This window comes from Cryptomeria japonica, chromosome 9 (assembly GCF_030272615.1).
Source record: "Cryptomeria japonica chromosome 9, Sugi_1.0, whole genome shotgun sequence".
NCBI classification, from domain to species: Eukaryota; Viridiplantae; Streptophyta; class Pinopsida; order Cupressales; family Cupressaceae; genus Cryptomeria; species Cryptomeria japonica.
The window spans coordinates 152,543,122-152,559,757 of NC_081413.1; positions in this window are offsets into that span (position 1 = coordinate 152,543,122).

Sequence of the window (16,636 nt, forward strand, 5' to 3'; positions counted from 1 at the left end):
TCCCAAAATATGAGCTCAAGATCTGATCACACCGGAATATACCAGAGGAAACACTCAACTTTGCAAAGCACTGATCAGAAAAACAAACTGCAAAACCAGATCATATGATATGATCAATTAAACTTCTCGGATCACCAAAACAAATAAATCATAGGAATATGTTGACATCAATGACAACAACATATCCTAGCAAAAACAATGTCCAACAGTCTCCCCCTTTATCATTGATGGAAACATATGAATGTGAAAAACAATCAATGCAAAGAAAGAAAACATCTCCAATAGACTCCCCCTAAGATCAAGCAGATGAAACAATTTTTCACATGCTTCTCTCCCCCTTTGACAATAACACCAAAGACATAATATAGATTATGCTTCTCTTCCCAAAACTCATCCTCTAATAAGGACAATCTCCCCCTTAGGATAAATTAACAACTGATCATCTGAAACAGACACTCACTACTCCGACTGAGTAGCAACATCAAGTCATCAACTTGGATAGAAAGATAAGGTTATGAAATCCACCAAATTGATGCAACTCAATGCACCTAGTTCTCATTAGGAGGGGTGGATACCCCTAGCTTGTCTCTCAAGTAGACAAATGTATCTGCAAGCAAATGATTAGTGAAAATATCAACAATTTGTTCCTTTGTAGACACATATTCCAAGTTCACTTCTTCGCTAACTTTTTCTCTCAAGTAATGATATTTGATTGACACATGTTTAGTCTTTGAATGTTTCACCAGATTCTTTTGACATGTTAATAGCACTGGAATTGTCACATTATATGATAGTAGGCTCATCATAGATAACTTTGATATCGTTCAACATTTGCTTCATCCAAACCACCTGAGTGCAGCTACCAGTAGTAGCAATGTACTCAGCTTCAATAGTAGATAAGGACACTGAATCTTGTTTCTTACTAGCCCTTGAATTTCTTTCCTAAAAATAAAGCACCATCGGAGGTACTATTCTGGTCATCAACATCAGTGTAAGCACATAACATGAAATCATCATTCCTCGGATACCATAAACCATAATCCACATGAGTTCCCTTCAAGTTTTTGAATATTCTCTTTACAACAGTGACATGACTCTCTTTTGGATCCACTTGATATCTAGCAGTCATGCACACAACATGCATAATGTCTGACCTAGTCTGAGTAAGATATAATAGTCCACCAACCATAGATATGTACAAACTCTAGTTAGATTTCAGAGATTCGTCATTCTTAGATAATTTGTAGCCAGTCACCATAGTATTTCCAACTGGTTTGGAGTCATCCAACCCAAAATTCTTCATCAATTCCTTCACATATTTAGTTTGAGATATGAAAATACCTTTTCTAGTCTATGAAATCTACAAACCCTAGAAAAATTTCATCTTGCCTATCATAGACATCTCAAATTCTTTCTGCATATCACTGGCAAACTTCATACTCAAGTCATCATCTCCTCCAAAGATAATATCATCAACAAAGACTTTGATAATCAAGATGTTATCATTCTCAATCTTAAAATACAGATTACTATCAACAATCCCTATATTAAATCCTAATTTCAACAAATACTTGTCCAATCTAGCGTACCAAGCTCTAGGGGCTTGTTTGAATCCATAAAGAGCTTTCTTTAGTTTACATACCATGTCTCCATCATCTGATAATGAAAATCCATTAGGTTTCTCAATGTAGACTTCTTCCTCAAGATCACCATTCAAAAAAATAGATTTGACATCCATTTGATACACCTTGAAATCTTTATAGGCAGCATATGCAAGTAACAATCTAATAGCTTCAAGTCTAGCCACCGGAGCAAAAGTCTCCTCATAATCAATCCCTTCTTTCTGTGAATATCCCTTGCATACCAATCTTCCTTTATTCCTAATAACTTCATCTACTTCATTCAATTTATTCCTGACAACTTCACCGGCTTCATTCAATTTATTCCTGAATACCCATTTAGTACCCATCACATTCTTATCTTTAGGTCTAGGCACAAGCTCCCATGTGTTATTCTTTTCAATCTAATCTAATTATTCTTCCATAGCTCTCATCTAATTTTCATCTTTACAAGCTTCAGCAACATCTTTAGGTTCAACTTTAGAAATCAAACATACCTCTTCAATAGATGCCTTCTTCTAGTCATCACACCTTTATTTTTATCACCAATAATCTAATTTTCAGAATGATTCAATATTACATACCTCAGAGTCTTCTGATTGTTTTGATTTTCGTTCCTACACCTCTCCACCAACAACAACAACATCTGGATTAACAGTCTCTACCGGATCATTCTGCTTTGATTCTTTAGTCTGAATAGGATTTAGAACAATGTGTTGACCATCATCATATTTGCAAGCTCTGATCTCTTTTCCAAGGTTCTCATCCACTTTCACATTTTCACTTTCCACTATCTTTCTTACTCTCTTGTTGTAGCACCGGTAGGATTTCCTCTTTGTTGAATATCCCAAGAAAATTCCTTCATCACTTCTTGCATCAAACTTTCCTATGTCGTCATCTCTCTTGATATAACATTTCCTACCATATACTCTGAAATATCTCATAGTAGGAACATGACTAAACCATAACTCATAAGGAGTCTTATTGGTATCAACTTTCATATGAACTCGGTTAAATGTGTAAATAACAATGCTAATAGTTTCTCTTCAATAGATCTTCAGAACATTCACTTCAATCAGCATAGTCTTTGCAACATCCAAGGCAGTCATGTTCTTCCTTTCAACAACTCCATTCTTCTAGGGGTTCTAGGAGCAGATAGTTGTCTTCTAATCCCATGCTTCTCATAGAATGAATCAAACTCACCAGAATAGAATTCTCCACCCATGTCAAATCTCAGACATTTCACCTTCAATCTTGACTCAGTATCAACCTTTGCTTTGAATATCTTGAATTTGTCTAATGCTTCAGATTTCTACTTTCAAAAACTATTTGCCATTTGGTGGAATTGATTATGTGTTGCATTGATGTTTTGTCATTGATGTCAATACTATATGTTTGGTTGCTTTACCGACACCCTTTTGGTCTCGGTAGGTTAAGTGGTTTCTAGTTAACTTGGATCCAGTATGATCCGATAGGCTCCGGTATAGTCCGGTGATGGACTTGGCTTGTTCATGATACTAATACTCATATCTGGTCAGTTGGTTTTAGTCTAGTGATTGGATACTATCCTGCTGGCTTAGATAATTGGTTTCTGGTTTCGACAAGGGTTTCACCAGCAGAGCTTTTGGTGGAGATCTTTGATGAATTGCATAAGTGGTGTCGATGCAGCTTCTGATGGAGTTTCAGGATGTTGTTGGTGATCATGTTCGAGACTTGGCATTTTTGTTGAAGCGTGTGGACCTATAATTTGTCCCGGTTGATCTAGGTTATGGACCGACTTTAATGTAACGTGTGGATAGGACCTATTGATGTATTTCCAGGATGTCTTATGTGTTGATATTACTTGTTTGGTCTAAGGCCAACATAGTTCGTAATTATGTTGTAGACACCTAAAATTATCCTGTCTAATTAAATAAATACTTTTATTTATTTAATTATTTTAGCCCAATTCTTCTATTAATTAAATAAATCTTTATTTATTTAATTAATTCATTTATCCTCTTCTAGCATTATTTCTCATTTAAATAAATACTTTTATTTATTTAAATTATTCTTTTTATAAATTAAATAAATAATTTTATTTATTTAATTGATCCCATTTCCTCTATTAATTAAATAAATCTTTATTTATTTAATTAATTCATTAGCCTTTTCTACCTATGACACATGTCATTCATCTTTTAATTCCTACACTACCTACCATCTCATTATTTTCTTATTTCTTTTACCTACCCTCCAATCCTAGTCGACCATCTATTTTTTACACCTCTCAATCTTATCCCTCCATTTCTTATAGTGTCTTCTATATATGTGGATACTCTCTTTCATTATCAACACTATTCAACTACTAGCACTCTCAAGCATTCTAACATTCAAACTTTCATATGTGATCAAACCTACTTGCAACCACATTCCATTCTTTGTTGAGCTCTTGTGCACACGTAAAATCTGAGAGCAAATATATCAAGCAAGATCAATGGAGATAGGAAGAATGGAGATTCAAACCCTATTGGACATGTGATAGTATAATCTTTGTGATTTCATTGATTTGCATTGTCTTGGGTAATCTTCATATGTTATGGTGGATCTTTGTTGTTGTTAGGCTAGGGTTTTGTGGTTGAATTTATTTAGTCTTTCAATATTGTTGTTTCCATTTTTACCATAAACATTTTGGCACGACCGATGGGATTAAAATAAATAGCACACTAAATGAAAAAAATCATAAAAATAAAAAAATCAAATAAAAAAATCGTTACTTGGTGAAAACCTGGCAAACAGGTGCCTTGTGATACAAAAAAAATTAAAAAATACAAAAATAAAATTAAAAAAATTCAAAAATACAAAAAAAAATAAAATTATAAAAATAAAAAATCATTACTTGGTGAAAACTTGGCAAACAGGCGCCTTGTGACACAAATTTTTTTTTGAAAAAAAAAAGTTAAAAAAAGTAAAGAGAAATAAATCCGTCTAATGGTGAAAACCACTTCCGTGGCGCCCTGGACAAGTACCATGGTGAAAATCGGGTCACCGACACCATGGGTAGTGTTGGGTCTCAAATCAACAGATTGGATAGGTTCTAAGGAAATGCCAACTCCTATGATCAAACCCTCCAATTGACTTGGCCAACATATAGAGTGAACCTGTTTGGTTGCTAACTCTCTCACTTTAGGCTCTGCAGGACCTAGGCGGGTATACCTATTCACTGAATGTCTCCAATTACCAGTGCTTTTTATAGCAGATTTATCATCCTAATCTAATATATCCTGATCTTGAAATGGCATGAGTTCCTTGAATGGAGATATAGCAGATGAGTTCAAGATTGTTGTTTGTTTGCTTTATGTTTCTTAATTACTCCTATTGCTTATTAAAATAATCAATTATGAATGAAATGATGGGTGCAACTTGTAATTTAGCCAGTGCCTTCTTCGCTGTTTGGGTTACAGAGTCATTACACTTTTCTTTAGGACTTATGGTGCGAACCTGTGAGACAGTTTTTTAATTCATCCCTTTATGAACCTGTCAGTTATTATTTCTTTTGGAACCAAATGAATGCTTATATCATATGCTGATTGAGTGAATTTAACCCTACCCTTAAGGGACCAGTCAATTAAGCTTTGCAAGGAACAATCACAATCCGCAAGCAAAACTTTTGTTGCAACATTATAATATAAAACATAGATCTGATCTTAAGAACATGAATAACCTTATCTTATCAGACAATATCACAGACGATTGCCAAAAGAAAATGAAATGATCCACAACACATATGCAGAGAAATAGTCGATCAAAATTTGTATTCCATTATAGTTTGTATATAGAAGACTTACAGGCTGTCATCTATCGCTATCTTCATCTTATCTAATCACTATCCCCTTACATTACAAAAATCATTCTCATATATATATGAGGATGAAGGCTTTTCACGAAGAGACACGACTTTTCACAATGCTAATCGTTAATTTGAATATTTCTAAACTTAAGCAAAAAGAGATTTAGGAGCCCCAAATGATGGATGTAATCATCGTCTTTGAAGGTTTTGATTCGAGGAGTTTGTTTCTTCAATTCATCTCCCAGTGACAGATACTTGAATATTATCTGGTTGACAGTAGGGGCCATATCCTTACTTCGATCTATCTCTGACAAGGCCCAATCCTTGACGCTGGCGAGCTCTTTTCGCAAATCCTCCAGGGATATCACTTCTCCTTCTTTGTAAACGGAAGGCATTCCAACGGGTTTCTCATCATCCAATTCCTTTAGGTCTCTTCTCAGCGTATCTTCAAGTTTGACATGATTTTCCATATACGCAATCCCCTCGGCCTTTTCCTCTGGTGTCATGGCATCGACATTATTTAGTACTTCATGTAGTCGTGCTTTTAACCTCTCATGCTCTGTTAACGCTTTTATCGTTCCATCGTATACTTTCCAATATGGTTCAACCTGTAAGAGCATGGTGTTAAACCGATGTCCTATGATGTCATTGACCAGTTTGTCCATCCTTTGTTGGATACCTTCTGCACGTTTATTGGCTTTCTTTGCTTGATACTTCCAGTACAGAGCATCAGAGACATCATCCAAGCTACGTCCCGCGGGGTATGAGGTGTATTCGCTGATAGGAGTCCCTGTCTCTAGTTGCAATACTTTTTCTTGCAACTTTTGATTCTCCTCTTTAGATTTTTCATATAACCCCTTATATGTGACGTTCTCTCTGACCAAAAACTCTGTCTGGTCCAGGTTCAATCTGGCAACATCCAAGTTGAGTTTTGCAGTGACCCTAGGGTCAGTTTTTCCAACCTGATGAACCATGAGGTGCCCAAAGGTTTCTTCAATGTTCACAATGATAGGCCTCTTCCCCTTTGGATATAATGCCCATTGTAGGAGAGCTTTCTTGTCTGGATCATATCCAGAGCCTAAGAACAATTTGTCTATCTCCTGAGGCATCACCTGTTGATTCAAATCTTGCTTCTTCAGGAAGCCATCAAATAAAAGTGCTGAATTTATATCCCAATTGGAGAAAATGATTACACCGGCCTCTTTTAATAATTTCCTCCCTTTCTCAGGAGTCATGTCTTTCATGAGGACATCAATCTCATCTTGCAATCTCTTCATCTGTTCCTCCTCTGGTCTTCCAGCCATGCTTCGTTTTACATGAGCTCCTTTGTATTGGTACAAAAATGAGAGGAATTCCCTGGAAGAGGCGAATCCATCATCAGCAACGAAATCCTCATGCTCAGTCATTCTTATATCAACAACATCCTTGATGTTAATTTCACCAGTGTCCATGTTCATTTCTGCTTCGAAACCAGGAGGATAATCTTCTCTAGGAGAATCAGCAGGGATACTACTTGCAGTCGATTTTGGTGACATGTGGGCTAGGGGCTGACTATCCTTCTCAGTATTAATGAAATGAAGGAATTGCGAAGGCACTCTATGCATGATTTCTGCTTCATGTTGAAGCAGCCTTTTAGCCACTTCCAGAGGATCTTGGAGATTTCCAATTAGGTCTCCATCTATCATTCCCCTTGCCCTTTTCCATTTGTAGGCCTCCCAAACTAACTCACTCTTTTCTCTCAAGGCTTTGGCCTCCTCTCTTTCAAGGTTCTTAATCAGGTCATCTGGCATTTTGGCCACATGTATTCCAGCTTTGAGTTTTTGTGATGCTCTGGCAGCTCTTATATATCCTTCAGGATCGAAGTTTTCCCTAGGCTCACCCAGAGTCATACCATAATAGTCTAATTTATTCTGAAGTAAATGATAACTTTTTGAACTTTTGACAATGAAATCAGAGAAAACCAATAAACCTGGAACAATAGATTGTTTACCGAAATCAGTTAAGTGTTTAGCACTGGCAATAGACAATTGTCTTATAATCTCCAAGCTAGCCACCCTGTTTGGCACCGTAATTGGGAGCATGTGGGGTTTTCCTTCATATCCAAATACCCTGATTTCTGTGTGGTTGTTACGGCAATACCAATCACCCCAATTATGATCGATCTGTGATTCTGGAGAGAAGTCCTTTGGTCTGAGGAATCTTTTGATTTCGGGAGACAAAGTGTAATCCCTGTGTTGCCCAAAAGCTGCACTAAGAGGTTTCACAAAGTATTCTTGAAAGTGCCAGTACTGGTTGTTCATGAACCTCTGGTCCCATGCAGATACCCATAACTGAACTGGCTTCTTCAAACCATTTTTATCATAGGATCGAATGCAGAAATCATCTGACCAGAAATTAATCTCTTGTCCACAATAAAGAATGATATGCATTAACAAGGAATACAATGAAAAATGAACATTCACAAGGTCCCCTTTCAACTTTTCCAATCCATGATTTAAAACATCTACAATATAAGTGGCAAAATCAAATGACCTAGGGTCTTTTGACTGTAAATCAGCACACAGAACCATAACCCCAGTATCCATGAGCGGATGAGCCTCTAGGCCTAATACTTGAGCTGCAGCATAGTAGGTATATTTAAAATAAGGATGAAAATGGTTGACATCAAACGGCACCTTGTCATCTTTGCTGAACGGAACAAATGACCCACCCACTTTTGGCCTGTGAATAGGTAGTCTCCAAGTTCTGTAGATATTTTCCAAACTAAAGAATTCTTGTGAAAGTTTCTTCATATCGATACTCTCCTCCACCTCCCAGTCCAAATCAAACACCATATCAATAGTCTGTTTGTTAATTACTACTAATGTATTCCCTCTGTAATCACATATGGTTTTGGTTCTTGGATTGTAGCAATCTACCAGAGCTTTCATCAATTCTACATCTACAAACACATTTGGGACTACCAATTTGCCTAAGTTCTTCTTCCATAGATTACTTATGGGTTCAGGAGCATCCCTTCTTTTGTAGCTAAACAAAAACAACTCATGTCCTCTGATTTCAGTCCAAATGTCTCCTAGATTTTCGAATCTATCCTCTAATCCTTCTTCCTCACTTTTGATCTTTTTGGACCTTACACTAGATGAGGGACACTGGTCTAACAAATCCTGAGTCAGAGCTCTCCCTTCTTTCTTTTGTCTCTTGGGCTTCTCTTCAGGGTTCAGCTCTTTTCCTTTCCTACTCTTTTTAGAAGAAGAAGACGAAGGTTCCATAATTACAGCAAATACGAGAGACAACACTTACTTGGAGGAATGCTCAGCTCTTCTGGTTATCGTTCGCAAGTCTCTGCAAGTTCTTCGCAATTCTCAGTCTTTTAGCATCGATCTGGTTCTTACGAAAATTCACTCAGTTCAACTGTAATCGTATGGGCAACTTGTGCACAGTTAATGTTCTGCATCTACAACGGCTACTCAAGTGTTTAAACTTAATTGCAGATGTGACACTCTTCAATTGGGCCTTTAACTCTTTCGCGGGAAGTACAGTTCGCTCAAAGTGCTCATATTTCAAGTTATCGATGAAACCCTTGTATTCGGCCGAGTGTTTAAATCTTCCATCGAAAGCTCATTTTCTTCGATACTATTGTTTCGGTGAATAGCTCATGTCGAGAAGCCGCTTTTAAGACTCATCGAAATCATTCTTTCATGATAGACCCCTTTTTCGATAAGTCACTTGCAATTTCCATAGAAATCATTCCTTCGATGAGTTTCTTTCTTCGGTGAAGGCCTATGTATGTTCATCGATATCCTTTTTTCATCGATATCCCTCTTTATCGATGAAACAACTTTGCCTTTGTTCGACATCATGTTCATCGATGAAAACTTGCATTTCGATGAATGCTTTATGAGTTTCTTCGGTAATGATATCCCTTCGAAATCACTTTTTGCCCCTTTTTGCTTTTTGCTTTTACCTTTTCGATGAAACTTGGGGTATCGATGAGCGGTTCTTTGTATTCATCGAAGGTAACTTTTTGTCGAAATACTTTTGTATGGCGCTTTACGTACCTCTTTTCGATGAAAATATTCTTTCGATGAAACATCTTTTGAAGTGCTCGATACAGTTTGCTGGCCGAAACATCTTTTAGTCTTCACGCCTATGGGAATATACATTTTTTTTATATTTTTTATTTTCAAATATAGTGTTCAATAGATAGAGACATTGCTCCTCCCTCCTTCAGGATTCAATCTCATCCTTTGACTTTGCACACACTCACAACCTATTCATCCATAACACACTTACCCATTCCCATCATGGCTTGTTATTGATCTACCTAAGATTGGTTAGCCATTCATAATAATCCCTCCTTTTCACCCCTTTCCATCCATAATAAATCAGCTCCCATTTGTGGCTAAGGCAAATCCTACGTCTAGTGATGGGTGTGGAACTAAGAGCATCACACATTATGAGGAGTACAGTTTCTTCCAGTTTTCTTTAGTCTATCCGTGCACAATCCACAATAAAGCAACACTTGCATCACCAATCCACAATAAAATCTCATCTTCTCCGTAATAAAGTATCAGTTTCATGGATTCAGACAGTTTCAGATGAGACACAAACGGCAACGGGCTTCAGTAAATCAAATCTTTCAACAGACTCAGACAACATTATGGTTCAGTGCTATCTATCCTTTTGTGAAAGTAAACATTGTGACCACAATCAAATAGACTTATACAAGTGACAAGAGACACTAAACTTGAGGACTACAGTGGATGTTGGTGTCGAGTCTTGTTTTTCTTTTGATTTTATCTTTTGGTGACATGTCTTTTAGCTTTTCCGGGATGTCTTTGACTATAGATTTTATCTCCAGGATGTCTTTGAATAGAAAGTCGAGGATGGGGTATCGTCACCTATTTTTTCTTTGTTGTTTGTGGATTTTCTCTTAGTAATGCCATGACTTGTCCAAGGATATGAGGACACTGTGAGTCTAGTGTGAACTAGGGCATTCCTTGTTTGTAACTGTCTAATCTCCATGCAAAACAGGTACAATGACTTTCTGGGTCAAACATATATCTGGATTGTCATGACCTATTTGCCATAATAAAGCTCAATGATGATAATAGCACAAGAAGCTCTTTCACTTCCATATCTTCTACCTTCCATCCCCCTTTCTTGATTGACCTCTATCATCCTTCTTGAGTCCGTGTAGCCTGCTATCACATGACTGAGTATAATGACATGCCAAAAACATTTGCATTTCATGTAGTTTGCACCTGCATTACCACATTTTAGCAATTCATACATACATATAGATATCACAATTGCACCATATCCTGCACACAACACATGTTAGCACATTTTACATTTTCCTCGTGTGAATAGTTATGTACATTATCATATTCATCTGCATTTCATACATTCACATTTACATATACATAACATTTAAAAATATAAAAGAACAAAAATATTGCATTCCATCATGTTCATATTTGCATCCATATCATAAACATCATATAGAAACATGCATCACATAGGTACACATGCATATAGCTACCGCAAAGATGAATCATCTCATATATATATATATATATCAAAAATTATAAGTGTCATCATACAATGATGTCAAAATCATAGCTACAATCACCCGAAGGTGTCTACATCATCATACACAAATGGTACAAAACTGATAGATAGGGAGCCCTTTAAGGCTATGATGAACTCCCTCCCTCGGAGCCAGCTGGCCTCGACGGAGTCTGAGCCCTGGAAGTCCCTGTCCCAGGATCATCTCTCCTACCTCCTCTATCTGGTGGTGGTGGAGGACCCATGACCCCACCACTAGACACCTATCGCCTATCTCTCCCTCCAGTGGTCATCGTCGTCTGCGATGGTCTTCGAAAGCTCCTAGCCCACTGATCTGGTGGCACCACTGCATAGTACAGGTTTTTCTAGTAAGCTATCTCCTCCCCTGCCCGCTGAACATAGGTGTATCCAGCCCCTGTGTCCTCTGCTGCCTGCCCCCCACCCCCAGTGCTGTCTCAGCCTCTATGTAGCGTTGAATAGCCTGATCCCTCTCCCGCTCAGTTTCCCTCAACTGTCTCCTAAGCCTAGCCACATCCCTTTCCAAATCTTGGATCTCATCTACCTGTCCCTGACAGATCTCCCTTAAGGATATTAGCTCATCCTCCTCCTCTCTCCCCTCACCCTGTCCATGTCCCCGTCCTTTTATTTGTCTGGGAACCTATGCTGCTGGCACCTGTAAAGGCAATCCACCTCTACCCCTCACTACATGCATCTCTCTCTCCTCTCCACCCTCTCTCCTCTGAGCCACTCTCCTCTCTACCACTACACCCTGCCTCCGCTGTCGACCTCTACCTCCACCATCCTCACTATCATCTCCATCACCTCTACCGTCTCCCTCTATCAGCTCCCCTGGATCCATCAGCAGTAGAAATAGATGCTCTCCCCAATATATAGTGTACTCTGCATCCATCCTTGCATCCTCTACATATGCCCATATGTCCCAAGGCATGGAAACCATCTCTAGAAGTTGTGTCACTTCCTGATCATATGACAATAATGACCCTAAATGCAATTGATCCCTCACCGTCCGTGCATACATCCTCAACCCCTGTGGCATCCGTTGTATCTTGTTGAACTACCTGCATATGCTATCTATCAACAACCTCTCAATAATATATGGTGTCCTCCCTATCAGATACCTGAACCTGAATACATATGGCAACTCGACTACATCATCCTCCCACTCCTCACAATCTAAGTAAGGCCTCCATACCACACTATCTATCTCATCAATCACCCAACGCTAATACTCCAACCTCCCAATCTGTGGCTGAGAAGTAATTATATCATACAAATGCACATAGTTGCGCCCATGTCCCCTACCTCTAAAGTGTATCAATCATGTCACCGACATATGCTCATGTGCCCATACCTGCAACAGCGTCACTCTGCATCCTAATCTTATAGATCCGTGATATACAAACTGATGTAGCTCATAGTACAAGTGTGCCAACAGACACAACCCCCATGCAAACTTGGTGTGCTCAGTCACCAATGTCTCCAGTGTCCTCCCCCATCCCACTGCCAACTCTCATGTTGCCCTGTCCGGACATAGGAACCCACTGATAACTCCTGCCAACACCGTCGGTAGTGCCAATCTTGTCGCTGTCATGGTGTCCCAAGCCACATGTCCTGCCCTCATCTCTAGTCCTAGATCCTGGAACACTCATCTCAATGCATCCTTGTCTCCCTCTCGATCATAAGGAACTAACTCCCCATTGATTAGTATCCTTAGTATCCTATATACATCCTCCAAGGTGATTTTCATCTCACCCATCGACAAATAAAACGTGCATGTCTCTGAGTGCCATCTCTCAGCTAATGCAGTCATCAATCCCATGTTCGCCTGAAACTCAAGCACATACATAATATATCGTAATCCCATAGCCTCAACTGCTGGTCTATCCTCGAATGTCAGCTCTGCTCGCAAAATCTGAGTTGAAGGAAATCTCTCCCATGCCTCCAGCATTGGTAGGTCCTCCTGCAGTCAAGCAAATCAACTGTGTCAATCCCATTAGTACTCCCTGTTCATCACAAAGTGTTGCTTTTTATCCTAGTGCTTATATCTATCATATGGCACTCTATCCCAGTAGTACTCCCTATTCATCACAAAGTGCTGCTTTTTATCCTAGTGCTTATATCTATCATATGACACTCTATCTCAGCAGTACTCCCTGTTTATCATAAAGTGTTGCTTTTTATCCTAGTGATTATATCTATCATATGACACTCTATCCTAGTGGTACTCCTTGTTCATCACAAAATGCTACTTTTTATCCTAGTGCTTATATCTATCATATGGCACTCTATCCTAGTACTACTCCCTGTTCATCACAAATTGATGCTTTTATCTTTTAGGGCACCTACTTGAGTGTATCCTCTTGAGTATCTTATCCAATTGACAACGTATGTTCTATCACATAATTGTCAATTTCTATGGTACTCCCTGTTCATCACAAAGTGCCTCACACTATCCTATCCTAGGGCCTCTGCTTGAGTGTATCCTCTTGAGTAGTTTCCCTGATTAGCAACATATGTTCTATCACAAAATTATCAATCCTAGCCCTATCTATTATCCTAGTCTTCCCTAGAGGACCTGATTGAGTGTATCCTCTTAGTAGCTTATCCAGCCGATAGTGTATGTTTATCATAGAACTGTCGATTCGACTTTGAAGACATAAACGCGCATTCATGATACAAATGTGCTTACATATTACATAGACGTTTTTGCATTTCACAGATGCGCCTGAAACACACAGACGTGCCTCTATTCTGCACAGATGCACTTACCCTGCATGAATGCGCCTGCATTTCGCAAACATGCACGCATTTGACATAGATGCTTTTCTAATCATAAACGTGCTTGCATCTGACACAGATGCTATTACAATCATAGACACACTTACACTCGACAAAGACACGCCTAGCCTACCCAGATGCGCCTAGCACCAATGTAGACACGCCTTACAATTTTTTTACCCCGCTTGACATTTTTTGCAACCTACCTAATGCGCATATATTATCCTACCTAACATGCATTTATGACAAAAATTAATGCAATAAGGTACAAGGAGGTTTTGTGGTACTCACCGACTCTCCTACATTTGTTGGCCTCTGATATCGGCGAACACGATCGAATCTATGCACCAATGCCATCGCTGCTAACTTCTCTCTTCTCTCTCTGCATTTTGATCTCTTAGGTGTGTGGATGACAATGAGGATGTTTTCCCTCGTAGTCTATCTTATAGACTACCCTGGCTCTAGTCTCATGAGTCAGTCTTCTTTATCCCGTGACTCTATCACTCTATCCTATCTTGTTAGTTCTTTCTGGCCTTTATTTCTTATCGAGAGATTGTTTGCGATCTTTTCAGACATTTTCATCCAATCTCTCGCGGGGGCATATCATTCCCATCTTGGGCCAACTTTGTATTAGTTCATCTTATCTTTTTTGAAACAATGCGACAAGCTGCATTGTCTTAAAGAGGGGCAAAATGTAGACACCTAAAATTGTCCTGTCTAATTAAATAAACACTTTTATTTATTTAATTATTTTAACCTAATTCTTCTATTAATTAAATAAATCTTTATTTATTTAATTAATTAATTTATCCTCTTCTAGCTTTATTTCTCATTTAAATAAATACTTTTATTTGTTTAAATTATTTTTTTCTAAATTAAATAAATACTTTTATTTATTTAATCGATCCCATTTCCTCTATTAATTAAATAAATATTTATTTATTTAATTAACTCATTAGCCTTTTCTACCTATGACACATGTCATTCATCTCTTAATTCCTGCACTACCTACCCTCTCATTATTTTCTTATTTCTTTTACCTACCCTCCAATCCTAGCCTACCATCTATCTTTTACACCTCTCAATCTTATCCCTCCATTTCTTATAGTGTCTTCTATATAAGAGGATACTCTCTTTCATTGTCAACCCTATTCAACTACTAGCACTCTCAAGCATTCTAGCATTCAAACTTTCACATGTGATCAAACCTACTTGCAACCACATTTCCGTTCTTTGTTGAGCTCTTGTGCACACGTAAAATCTGAGAGCAAATATATCAAGCAAGATTAATGGAGATAGGAAGAATGAAGATTCAAACCCTATTGGACATGTGATGGTATAATCTTTGTGATTTCATTGATTTACATTGTCTTAGGTAATCTTCATATGTTATGGTGAATTTTTGTTGTTGTTAGGCTACGGTTTTGTGGTTGAATTCATTTAGTCTTTCAATATTGTTGGTTCCATTTTTACCATAAACATATGTAATTGGTTTATTGTCTGGTGGCCAAGCTGATTGTTTATGGTCGAGGGTTTGTATAAATAAGATGTGAGATCTCATTGTAGATCATCATGGTTAATGTAAGAGGTCATGGTCAAGGAATGTAATGTGCGAATAATATAATATCATTCAGGCATAAGAGTTGGTCAATCATTAGAGATTGAATTGGGTCTATGTAAGAAGATTTAGTCCTCTGGTATTGAGCTTAACCGGAACTGTACTCAGGGATAGGAGATGCTATCTTTTGTAGTTCAACACTTCTCCGGATTGTTGTCTAGATTTATATGTAGTCAGTGAGACTCCTTTTATGATGAGCAGTGTGCTCTAGGCTAGTGGACTTCCTGCAAGTGTAGGCCCCTTCATTGTAATTCACATACTTATTGCAAAAGTATTATCTAACTATGGGTAGGCTTCCCACCGTGGTTTTTCCCTTTACCGGGTTTTCCACATACAAATATTGGTGTTGTGTGGATGACTTTTATTCTATGATTATGGTTTATGCTTAATTAGATTAACTGTTATTCCAGTATTATTGTTTTGGGTTCTGGTATTAAAGTTTAGTTGCTAAATGTTCCTATAATCTGTGACAACTAATTCACTCCCCCCCCCTCTCAGTTGTCTTCCGGTAATCTGAACTGTCTAACAATTGGTATCAGAGCATTAGTCCTCTTTGCAGAAAGCTTAACCGCTTGAGGAAGATCTTATGATGACTAACAGTTCAAGTTCATCCAGTTCTTTTGGAGCTCTCTTTCGAAGGGATATTTCGAGGCTTGATGGAACAAATTACACAGTATGGAAGATTTGGATGGAGATTCATCTAAGATGTCTTGGCAAGGAGATTTGGGAGATCACACAGAATGGTGTCACACCCTTTAATCCGGTATCTAGCAATCCTCCTCCAACAAACCTAGACAAGGAGATTGAGAATGATTGTAGAGCAAGAGAAGTCCTCTTTTGTGCACTTTGTGATCAACAAATAATGGGATTAACAGACAAATCATCTGGAAAAGCTATATGGGATAAATTAGAGACTCTTAATGAAGGTGACCCTACAGTGAAGATTGCTAAACTTGATGGTTACCGGGTGAGATATGAAAACCTGAAGATGGAATAAGATGAAAGGATTACTACATTCATGGAAAGGGTAAATGAGATTGTTATGGGAATTCAATGTTGTGGTGGAACTCTGAGCGAAGATGAAATTGTTTCTAAAGTCCTAAGAGCCCTACCACCGACTTACAAAATGAAGGCCTATTGTTATCAATGAGTTGAGAACAATGGCTAATACATCTATCAACAAAGATACTCTGGTTGAGA